The sequence below is a fragment of the Lathyrus oleraceus genome, chromosome 5 (genome assembly GCF_024323335.1).
Source record: "Lathyrus oleraceus cultivar Zhongwan6 chromosome 5, CAAS_Psat_ZW6_1.0, whole genome shotgun sequence".
Lineage (NCBI taxonomy): Eukaryota > Viridiplantae > Streptophyta > Magnoliopsida > Fabales > Fabaceae > Lathyrus > Lathyrus oleraceus.
In genome coordinates this window covers 10,237,110-10,249,424 of record NC_066583.1, presented here as the reverse complement: position 1 = coordinate 10,249,424, position 12,315 = coordinate 10,237,110, and the positions used below count along the sequence as shown (strand labels likewise).

General features: G+C 39.9%; 1 non-coding gene across 1 annotated transcript; it reads right to left on the bottom strand.

The window, feature by feature from the left end:
- Window positions 1-317: 317 nt before the first annotated feature.
- Window positions 318-424, bottom strand: LOC127088671 (small nucleolar RNA R71). The gene has a single exon (XR_007790497.1). It is a non-coding gene; the product is annotated as a small nucleolar RNA R71 (small nucleolar RNA).
- Between the last annotated feature and the right edge of the window lie 11,891 nt (window positions 425-12,315).

The following is a 12,315-nucleotide window of genomic DNA, read 5'->3' as shown; positions in this document are numbered from 1 at the left end:
TCTAGTATAGTAAACCCTCTCATTCCTGCCAACAATTTCGAACTAAAACCATCTTACCTGCAATTAGTGCAACAGAACCAATTCACGGGTCTCGCTACTGAGAACCGAAATCAACATTTAAAAGTCTTTATCTAACTGGCCGACACCTTTAAATCCAACGGTGCTTCACCTGATGCGATTCGTTTAAGATTATTTCCTTTCTCCCTCAGAGATAGAGCAGTTCGTGGTTAGATTCACTTCCAGCTAACTCAATAACTACCTGGGAAGACCTTAGGAGAGTATTCCTTGCTAGATATTTTCCCCCTAGTAAGACTGCTGTTCTTCGAAACCATATAACTATATTTACTCAAAATAAAGGAGAATCACTTTTTGAAGCTTGGGAGAGATACATGGAGTTGTTAAGAGTCTGTCCACACCATGGCCTAGAACAATGGTTGATCGTTCATACCTTCTATAATGGACTCCATTATAACACAAAGATGAGCATCGACGCTGCCGTTGGTGGCGCGCTGATGAACAAACCTTACCCTGAAGCTTGTGACCTAATTGAGGATATGGCCCAAAACCATTACCAATGAGGAACTGAACGAGCATCAGTAGAGAAAAAGGAGACCCAAGGTGGAAGACATGAGATAAGTTCTATGGACATGATGCAAGCGAAAATGGACGCTTTAGCCCTTAAGGTCGAACATATTTTTACAAACTCTAACACCGCAGCGGTAGTCCACACAGAGTGTGAACTTTGTGGATCTAAAGGACACGAATCGGCGAAATGTGACCTTTTGAACGACCTGAACACCGACCAAGTAAATTACGCCCAAGGTAACCCATTTTCAAACACTTACAACCCTGGATGGAAGAATCACCCGAATTTTTCCTATAAAAACCAAAACCATGTCCAAAATTTTGCACCTCAAAGACCACAAGGTTTTCAAGCCCAAAAACCAAATCAACCTATGCAAGTTGTGCCCCAAAAGCCTAACCTTGAGAAGATCATGGAGAACTTTATATCAGGCCAGACTCAGCAAAATAAAGAATTCCTAAACCAGAACATTCACGTAAACGAACTGATAACGCAATTAGGGACTAAGGTTGATCAGATAATTACTCACAATAAGATGCTTGAAACCCAGATCTCACAGGTAGCACAAAACCAAGCCCCGCAAACTACACATGGAGGACAATTCCCTGGACAACCTCAACTCAACCCTCGAGGGCAAGCTAACGCTATCGCATTACGAAGTGGGACCGCTTACGAAGGGCCTTATAACCCAGCAATGAGCGAGTCCAAAGCTTCTAAAGAAAATATACCTACCAACCAAGTAGGGGAACCAGTGGAACCCGAAAAACAAACCGACCAAGAAGAAGAAGCCAAGGATAAAACTTACAAACCACCACCCCCGTACAAACCACCAATCCCATATCCGTGTTGAGTGTAATTTTAAGTGTCGGGTTTTTGTTATCGTCTCCACAGGGATTGTGAGATATCACCGCCTTTCGACAGTTGTTTTAATTCTTAGCTTAAGGTAACAATGGGGTTTTGGTATTTGTCACGGTATCTTGCATAAAAGTGTAATAAAATGCGGTAAAAGTTTTGGTTTTAATATTTGAGAAATATTGCCAAAGTTAGGGTTCGACGATCACTTTGCATGTATATGTTCGATCAACAAAACTTATAAACTCCTTTAGATGATAAACTATTTCACAAAGTCCTCCCAATGTGTTTATCTCTAACACACATTGTGAGTTTTCCCATTTTGATCCATTGTTTATCTCTAACACAATCTATCAAAATGACAACTTTTTAGTTCAACCTTATGGTGAACAAAATCATTCATTACTATCTCTAGCTAACAAACAAGATTGGATGAAAACCTAGGTTAAGAGTTGGTAAACATCTCTCGATCATAAAGCAACACAAAGAGTTTTCAATAAGAACAAAGTTTTCACCATATATTCACCATTAAAGAGTTTACAAATGAAGATCCTTACATTTACACACAAAGCTAATGATCATCTACATCTAACCTTGACAAAATGAAGGACTTAGCTACTCATTTTCATGGTAGCTTGGTCAACAAGTTTCGGAAGAAGGTTGATCAACATCCGAGTCGAATAATCGAGATTGGATGGGAATCCACCTTCTTTTTGTGAAAGATGGTTAAGAGATAAAGAGAAATGATTTCTAGGTCACAAAAGATCTCTAGAGCAAAAGCTGGAAAATATCTAAAAAAGTACAAAAGTATGGAAGGTAAGGTATGGCTCCAAAAAGTAGCCCTTGCTACTTATAGAGCTGCTACTGAGCTGTCATGTTCGCTAGGCGAGCAGACTGCTTCGCCTAGCGAGCCCCTAAATGAGGCACCTGAGGCACCTGCGCCCAGAGAAACAACCTTTGCCAGACTGTCATGTTCGCTGAGCGAACAAAACCTTCGCTAGGCGAAGGTCACGCTTCAACCTTCGCTCCAGCGAGCTTGAGAGGTTTTGCTACTGGAATGCTCGCGGGGAGCTCGCTAATGGCTCGCCTAGCGAGTGAGTGCTGGCTGCGCTTTTCACCAAGTCTGGACGTGTTCGCTACACACCTCGCTGGAAGCTCGCCTAGCGAGTGTGGTGATGTTTGCCACTGTAAAATACTGGAGCTTTTCGCTGGGCTCTCGCTGGACGCTCGCCTAGCGAGTCCTTCGCCACAGCCCTCGCCTAGCGAGCAAGCTGATGAATGCTTGTTTTATTTGATCCCTTTTCCAAATTTCTTGTGTCTTCATTTTCTATTATTTCATGCCTACTTCCTGCACAATAACACACAAATCAAAGGTACCAAGATCGTTTATCATTGTATTGCATTTCATCTAAAACAAAGGTGGTTTCGAACACTTTAGCAAGGAAATGGAGTGAAAGATACCCATATTTGATAGCTCAAATAAGCACTTTTGGGTATCTAACAATCCGCAAAGACTTAAACAAACCAAAATCGATAACCAATACCAAAAGTTTATAAAAGTAATAGAAAAGCTTCATGTAGAGATTCCTTTCACCGAAGCCATCACCCAAATTCCATCTTACACCAAATTTCTCAAAGACATCTTAACCAACAAGCATAGGCTTGACGATCCCAAACCCTTGGAATGCAACTTTATTTCCGAGAATAAACTTACTAAGAATGAGAAAGACCCTGGGAGTTTTTCTATACCTTGCATTCTAGGGAGTCATGTGATCGACAAAGCTTTCCTAGACTTAACTTAGGCGCTAGTGTGAGTTTAATTCCCTTAGTTGTGTGTAAAAGGTTAAACTTAGGAGAATTACAACCAACTGAGATATCCCTCCAATTAGCCGATAGATCTGTTAAGTATCCTTTAGGCATATTAGAAGACATCCCCGTTAGGATCGGTCAACTTTACATCCCGACAGACTTTGTGGTCATGGATATCAAGGAAGACGACGATATCCCTATCCTTTTAGGTAGACCATTTTTATCAACAACTGGAGCTATAATAGATGTTAAAAGAGGAAAATTAACTTTCGAAGTAGGAGATGAAAAGATAGAGTTTATTCTATCAAAGTTCCTAATGGCACCAATCATAGGAGACGTATGTTACGCGATTGATATCATAGATGAATGCATAAGGGAATTTGATCAAGAAGAACCCATGATCGAACCATTTTCAACCCGAATGAAAAGGATGACAAGCTAAAGGAAACGGAACCTCACACTAACGAATGTTTTGCCCTTACTCCAGACCTTTCACCTACTCTCAAAAACCAGCTCAAGAACTTAAGGAATTGCCCAAGAACCTAAGATACGAGTTTTTGGATAAAGAAATGAACCGCCCAGTAATAGTTAGTGCCACCTTAAACCAAGACGAGACAAACCAACTCTTGAATGTTTTACGAAGATACCCCTCTGCCTTAGGATACAACATCTCTGATTTAAAAGGTATAAGCACATCCGTGTGTATGCACAGGATCTCGCTAGAGGAGGATTCAAAACCTTCCAGAGAACATCAGAGAAGAATCAACCCTGTAATGAGTGAGGTGGTAAAGAAGGAAGTCCTTAAACTGCTAGGAAAGACCATTTCCCCCTTCCATTCATAGATCAAATGCTTGAGCGTCTTTCCAGACACTCTTACTTTTGTTATTTGGATGGATATTCTGGATTTTTCCAAATACCCATACACCCCGAGGATCAAGAGAAAACAACTTTCACCTGTCCTTACAGAACATTTGCTTACAGACGAATGTCCTTTGGACTCTGCAATGCGACAACTACTTTCCAATGTTGTATGATGTCAATCTTCGCAGATTATCTCGACGGAATTACGGAAGTGTTCATGGATGATTTCTCGGTATGTGGGTTTGACTTTGAGAATTGCCTCATTAATCTTGAGAAAATCCTAGAAAGACGCGTAGAAGTTAACCTTGTATTAAACTGGGAGAAGTGCCACTTTATGGTTAAAGAAGGCATAGTGTTAGGACATATAATATCTGAAAGAGGCATTGAGGTCGACAAAGCAAAGATAGAAGTGATAAAAAACCTTAACCCTCCTAAGACTGTTAGAGAAGTCCGAAGTTTTCTTGGACACGCCGGTTTTTACCGACGCTTTATCAAAGATTTCTCTAAAATAACAAAACCCCTGACCGGCCTTCTGATGAAAGACGTTGAATTCATTTTCAATGAAAAATGTATCGAAGCCTTTAATCATTTGAAACAAGCGTTAATTTCAACACCTATTTTACAAACTCCGGATTGGACTCAACCTTTTGAAATAATGTGTGATGCTAGCGATTTTGCTGTAGGAGCTGTTTTAGGACAAAGAAAAAACAAGAAATTACATGTGATATATTACGCTAGTAGAACCCTAGATGTCGCTCAACTCAATTATACGACAACAGAGAAGGAACTCCTAGCTGTAGTTCTTGCAATTGATAAATTTAGGTTTTATCTTGTCGGATCTAAGATTATAGTCTATACAGACCATGCAGCTATCTGTTACCTTCTAAGCAAAAAGGATGTGAAATCTAGGTTACTCAGATGGATCCTTTTTCTATAAGAGTTTGACTTAGATATCCGAGACAAAAAAGGAACAGAAAACATAGTTGCTGACCATCTTTCCAGACTAGAGCATTTGAAGCCAGACCATTTACCTATAAATGATGATTTCACCTATGACAGATTGATAGCTAAGTTAGATATCGCTCCCCTTGAACCTGATAAAGACAACCTTGGAACAGTTTCAGAGATTAGCAGAGTACCATGGTACGTTGTTTTTGTGAATTATCTAGCCGCTGATATCATACCACCTGACCTCAATTATCAACAAAAGAAGAAGTTCTTTAAAGATGTAAGACATTTCTATTGGGACGAACCACTCCTTTTTAAGAGAGGAACAAATAACATTTTTCGACGTTGCGTCCCGGAAGAAGAAGTTAGAAATATCATAGAGCATTGTCACTTTTCACCCTATGGTGGGCATTCAAGAACATCCAAGACATACGCTAAGATCCTTCAAGTTGGTCTTTATTGGCCAACACTATGGCGTGATGTTCATACTTATATTGTCCAATGTGACCGGTGCCAGCGCGCTGGAAACATCTCAAGACACGACGAAATGCCTTTGAAGAACATCCAAGAAGTGGAATTATTTGATGTTTGGGGTATTGATTTCATGGGACCTTTTCCATCTTCGATGGGAAACAAGTATATTTTGGTAGTCGTTGACTATATGTCCAAATGGATAGAAGTTATAGCCTCACCCACTAACGACACAAGAGTAGTCATCAAGTTGTTTAAAAACAATATTTTCCCCAGATTTGGAGTACCACGACTTGTCATAAGTGATGGTGGATCACATTTTATATCCAGGATATTCGATAAACTCTTTAGAAAGTATGGAGTAAAACACAGAGTAGCAACACCATATCATCCCCAGACTAATGGTCAAGTGGAAGTATCAAACAGAGAGATTAAGCAAATCTTGGAAAAAACTATTTCAATATCCAGAAAAGATTGGTCTGAAAAGCTAACAGAAGCATTGCGGGCTTACAGAACTGCTTACAAAACCCCTATTGGAACTATACCATACCAGTTAGTCTATGGAAAGTCATGTCACTTACCTTTTGAACTTAAGCACAAAGCATATTGGCCCATCAAGACCCTGAATTTGGATTACCTAACATCTGGCGAGAAGCGAATCCTCGATATCCACAAATTGGAGGAACTCCGCCAGAACGCTTACGAGAATGCCATTATATACAAAGAAAGAACCAAAGCATGGCATGACAAAAGGATCGTGAAAAAGGACTTTAATATAGGCGACTCTGTTCTCCTTTTCAATTCCAGATTACGACTTTTTCCAGGTAAGCTGTGTTCGAGATGGACAGGCCCCTTTAAAGTTTCCAAAATCCTCAAATCTGGAGCAGTTGAAATCCGGAACAATTCCTGTAATCCGTTTGTGGTAAATGGACAAAGACTGAAGCAATATCAAGGAGGTGACATCCCCACAGAATGCCTTGGCCATACTCTGATCGACCCTCCGGTTCCTACCTTTGATATATAAAGTTCAAATCGTCAAGCTAACGACGTTAAACAAGCGCTGCATGGGAGGCAACCCATGATTCCTTTTCCCTTTACTTCACTTTTACTATTTCGATTTATATTTTCATACTCTGCCTGGGGAAGAGTGAAACTGATACACACGTAAGTGCTAAAGAGATTTTCTTCATGTATTGTACCACTCAGTCACGCCCAGTAGCTTGCGGGGATTTTCTGATCGAGAGTCTCTATATTAATGCTCGCTCCGCTGTGAGTCCTATACATGTTGGAAGCACGGTAACCCATATAGCATCCGCCCTAGGACTTGATAGAAGTCTATTTCACCTAACATCTTACTGCAGTTATACTTTGATGGATATTGACTTCTGTCTGGACCGTGGCCTCATGAGGAGATCTTCTTTCCACCCAGACCAATACAGGCTCTTGATCAAGGGTGAGACTATCCATTACTTTACTTTACCAGACCCTCAGGTAACTTGTGTATACAATCAGACCAATTGTGCCTATGCCATAGAAGGCCAAGACGAGACAGTAGATGAGCAGAGAATCCCACCTGAAGCAGAGTATCATCCAGCACCTACCAGGATCAAAATCCTCACCAATAATCCAAATCTTCAGAGTCCAAGCATGCATTATGAGCTTGTTAAGCTTCGTATGGAGATAGCCCAACTCCACCAGGAGCTTGCTGACGTTGCTTTGTAGGTCGAAGTGTCAGATGCCGCACATGCCACTGAAACCGATATACTGAACAATGAGATCGCTGACCTTAGACACCAGATTGCAGAGCTCCGAGGATCTGAAGTTGAGGAGACTCCATTATTCCCTGGACATTGATGATATCACTGACTAAGTGATGTTGTTTGCTTTACTTATTTCCCATTATTGGACTTAGTTGTGTTTCTTTTCTTTTTGACTTTATGCTTGCTTTTCCTTTCCTAGCATCTCTCGACCCGTGACTTATTACTATATATATATATATATATATATATATATATATATATATATATATATATATATATATATATATATATATATATATATATATATATATATATATATATATATATATATATATATATATATATGTATATATATATATATATATATATATATATATATATATATATGTGTGTGTGTGTGTGTGTGTGTGTGTGTGTGTGTTACTATTATTAGGTTTTTTATTTCCTTTTTACTTTACTTTACTTTTTTTATTTTGTCATTTATCAAGCTTAATCAAAATTAAAAAAAAAAACAGCATGTTATGGAAGCCTATGTACACCCCCTTTGCAAAATGAGGAAAAAGTTGTAGCCCAAGAGCAAGGAACAAGCTCGGCCCAAACACCAAGTCCGGACTCATGGCGGGCGTCATAGCCTCATGGCGGGCGCCATGGGGTCTCTACCATTTACGGGACAGAATCCCTAAATCTCCCATTTTTGCCTTCTCCAACCTCTCAAAACTCATTTTTTTCCTCCTTCCTATAACACCCCAAAATTTGCCCTCCTCATTCATGCATTCATTTTTAGGTCATTTAACATTTCATATTGCATTTCATCATGTCAATCAGAATCAGATCCAAGAAACTTTATTTTAAAAAAAAATAAAAAAATAAAAAAATAAAAAAAACGAAAAAAGAAAAAAAAATGAAAAAAAAAATTTAAATAAATAAATAAATAATTAAATAAATAAAAGAAAAAATCTCAAACTTGGACCTCTCTCAAAAGCCCACTAAGCTACCAATATTAGCCTATAAATACTAGAGTTTCATTGAAACAAAAGAGACAGAAAAAGGAAGAGAAGCAAAATACTCTGAGGTTTCCTTAAAACAAAACCTGACAGAGAACTCAGAGCAGCCTCCAAACCCTGAAGGGAACTCAACTGCACAGAATCACCTCTGCCTCACATAAACCCTAAAGATTGTTTTGTAAACCTCACGGGTGCAACTCAATTTCAATCAAGCTCTCCAATCAGGTTTGCCCTTATTCCCATTACCTTTGTGTTTTGAAGTTGAGTACTCTGAATGTTTGAGGTATGATGGATGAATTTAGGTTTTTGCCTACGGGTTCATAATTATGTATGAATGTATAAATAATGCCTTGAATGCCTAATCGTTTAATTTCTGAAGTGTATGCCACAGGGTTTGAGGTTTCTGAAACCATACTGTTATCCATGAAAAAAATGCTTATCGTGTTTCACTAACCCTTTTGTTGAGTTTTTGTGAGGGCTCACATACTCTTGCAGGGATAGCTTGCCTGGTGTTCCACTTTATTTGTGGGATACCACCTGAAGGTTTCATTCCGATTACCTGTACTGACTCACTTTCTTTGATGGTGTTAGCTTGGAAGGATCTCAGGGTTTCCTTGTTCCGTTAATTACTGTTACTTCGGATCTTTATCCGTGTGGTACTTTTACATTTTTCCCGCATTTTACTGCTTTCCTAGTTGGAAGACCTCGATAGGAGGCAATGTTTTTGTGTATATATATATATATTTTTACAGGTTCCTTCGTCAAGGACTGCCTTTTTGCATGAGCATCCCTAACCCTACCAACTCATTGATTTTTCTTCTCCTAAGAACACGTTAACTCCTTCTACTACAGACGAGTAAGTCTCCAAAGGTCGAGCATCCAGTAGATTGTGTAGTAACGTCGTTCGTCCAAAACCCAATCCATAACCCCGTAGTTAGCCGAACTACGGCTTGTTCTGATTCTCATTCCAGATGAGATACGTAGGCATAAGACGCGATGTCTTAGCGAGCACACATCCCCCCAACCCATAGGTCAGCCGAGCTACGAAGACTCTGATTCTCATATTCAGATGAGATACATATGCAGTGGATGCGACATCCGTGCGAGTCATTTTCTTTTGACCCCCTTTTTTTAGTAAATAACACATTAGATAAACTCACACCCTTTAGACAAGAACTACAAAAGTGGATCCCGTAGAGTACTACGGATGCGTAGGGGTGCTAATACCTTCCCTTCGCATAATCGACTCCCGAACCCAAGATTTGGTTGCGAGACCCTGTCTTGTCCTTTCCTTTTTCCAGGTTTACTTCGAGCGTTTCCTTTCCCTCCTTTGGGATAAATAACGCACGGTGGCGACTCTCCTGTCTTTCTTCGCCGATTGTTTTTTTCGCATTCCATTTTTCAGGTTGCGACAGCTGGCGACTCTGCTGGGGAATCTTCGCCGGTTGTTTTTTTTCGCATTCCATTTTTCAGGTTGCGACAGTTGGCGACTCTGTTGGGGAGTCGGTTTCCCTGAGCGAGTCCCTCCTAGCTTTTGTAGGTTGTTTGTTTATTGGGTGTTTATTCTTTTGTACAGTTATTTATCTTTCAGCAGTTACCTACTTTATTGCATTGTGTACATATGACTGCCGTATCTGCTGGTTCTGTTTGTGAGATGAGCTCTATACCCGAACTCGAATGCAATTAAGATAGGAGAATGGCATAGTCTTGTTGACTTGTGTGGAGTTATTCCTTAGCAAGTTGACTTGCAAGCCCATTCACTTGGTGGAGGTCATGTTGAGATCAATAATGTCACACAAGTAAGTTGTGGTTAGACATTACTTTTTCCAATATAGACCTTAGAAGCCAAGGACCTTAGTTTACCAAACCCATCTTGGCCTATTCGTAGGATGTAGCGCGAAAGTCGTTCAAGTGTAAGATTTGATACGATTGTTACGCGATACTACACTCATAAGAGTCTCTCTTGAGAATATTTTTGGAATACGAGTAGTCGTTCCTCCGATAATATCCGAAAGATGGGATTATGACTATGGGAACCTTTTTGTAGAACATGTTTGGCAGGTTTAAACCTTAGTACACTCCCTTTGGGTGGTTCTTAACCTAAACTCCATGCTCGTGACTTGCAACAAACCCTTGATTCATGGTCGATCCGTTCAGGTATCCTTAATATCAATGAAACTTGGGTGTTGATAAGGTGTAAACCATAATCCACCAAAATGGATGGTTGATATTAAGGATAACATGATCCATCCCATGACCTTTGTTTGGTGTGCTTTGCTTGATCCTCTTAGTTTCTCTCCAGGCAGTGCAACCTGACAGATGTTCAAGCGGATCCAGCAATTCTGATTGACATGCCATTGCATTGCATAACATGATCTGCATATTTGCATCCAACATCTCATGCTTATTCATTTGCAGGGTATTCCCTTTTTAAGGGGGGCCTTAAAATCGAATAAGCAGTGCATCGCATACCATGCATACTAACCCTCGTTTGTTTTGCAGGTGTCACCGCAGTGTCTAATGTTCGTTCCCTGTTTCAGGCAGTTATTGGTCCCAAGCGAGTTCACAGGTACCCGACAAAGGAAAACCGTCCACGACTAGCAATGGACCAGATACAGAAAGAACTGGCTGATATGCGTGAAAGGATGGATCAGTTCATGACATTGATGACTGGTATGGCAGTAGGCCAAGAAAAGCTGAGGGAATTGGTTGAGCAACCGAGGCCCGATCCAGATTTGGAGATACCAAATGCTGAGGGAAACCCTGGTAACCCTAGGAATGCTGATAACCCTGTGAACACTGGTAACGCAAATGCTGATGGAAACCCGGGTAATGTTGGCAACACGGGAAATGTTGGGAATGGTATTGGTGGAAGATACAATGTGAATCAAGGGATTCGAATTAACGGGCGCCCCTTACTGAAGATTGTAAGTGAAATTCTGGTATCAGATATAAGATTTCGAAGATAATGTTACGACACTGATATCTGGTTATACACAATGGATAAACAAAAACAGAATGGTAAAGCAAATAACACGAGCAATTCTTAACCCAGTTCGGTGCAACTCACCTACGTCTGGGGGCTACCAAGCCAGGAAAGAAATCCACTATAATAGAATTAGTTCAAAGACTATCCGTACACTTCACCAAGTTATAGTCTTTCTCACCTAATCTCTACCCGTGCAATTTCTACCTAAGCACTCTTAGATATGAGAACCCACTCACTTCCCTTACAATCACACACCCGTGATTGAAAACAGTAATCCCTTATGAAAAGAAAATACTTTTCAATTACAATATTCTTGATTTTACTTCACAGTTTCAATCAAGAAGACACACTCTTGATCTTGCTTCAAAGCTTTGATCAAGAAGACAAATCAGTCCAATTCAATCATCAATGGATGACTTGAATGACCTACAGACACAAACCCTAGCTCTCTCTCTAAATTTCACTCAGTCTTGGTTGTGTGTACAATCAGGTTTTCTAAGTCCCTTTTTATAGAAGAAAAGGACACCTTGAAAACCCTAGATATATTTTCCAATCAAATCTTTTCATATCAGCTGTAAAGATCTCCTTGGAAAATAAACAAATCTGGTTGATATCCCTGAAAGAATGCGCCAGCTAGCCATATCTTCAATCAACCAATGATTGCCACCAATTGTGCAATCACAAAACACCAGACATTCATACTGAATGTTCTGTGTACAAGATGTCAAGACATCGGGTCTGACATCTGGAAAAATCCTGCATAATCCAGTTTCCTTTTATAGCAGGTACAGCCATATCAGTTACCATGACAATGAGTATGTCAACTGAAACAATCCTGCAGCATATGTCTTCCATTTAAGCTCTAGCAGGTACAACCAATATCAGAAGCCTTGTCAATGTATATGGCATTCTGAAACAATCCTGCTTGCATATGTTCTTCAACTCCAGCAGGTACATAGGATATCTCATGTTAAGACATCACACATGACATCTTGTGAACACTCTTTGTTTTACCAAAATTGCTGCCAACTCTTAGAA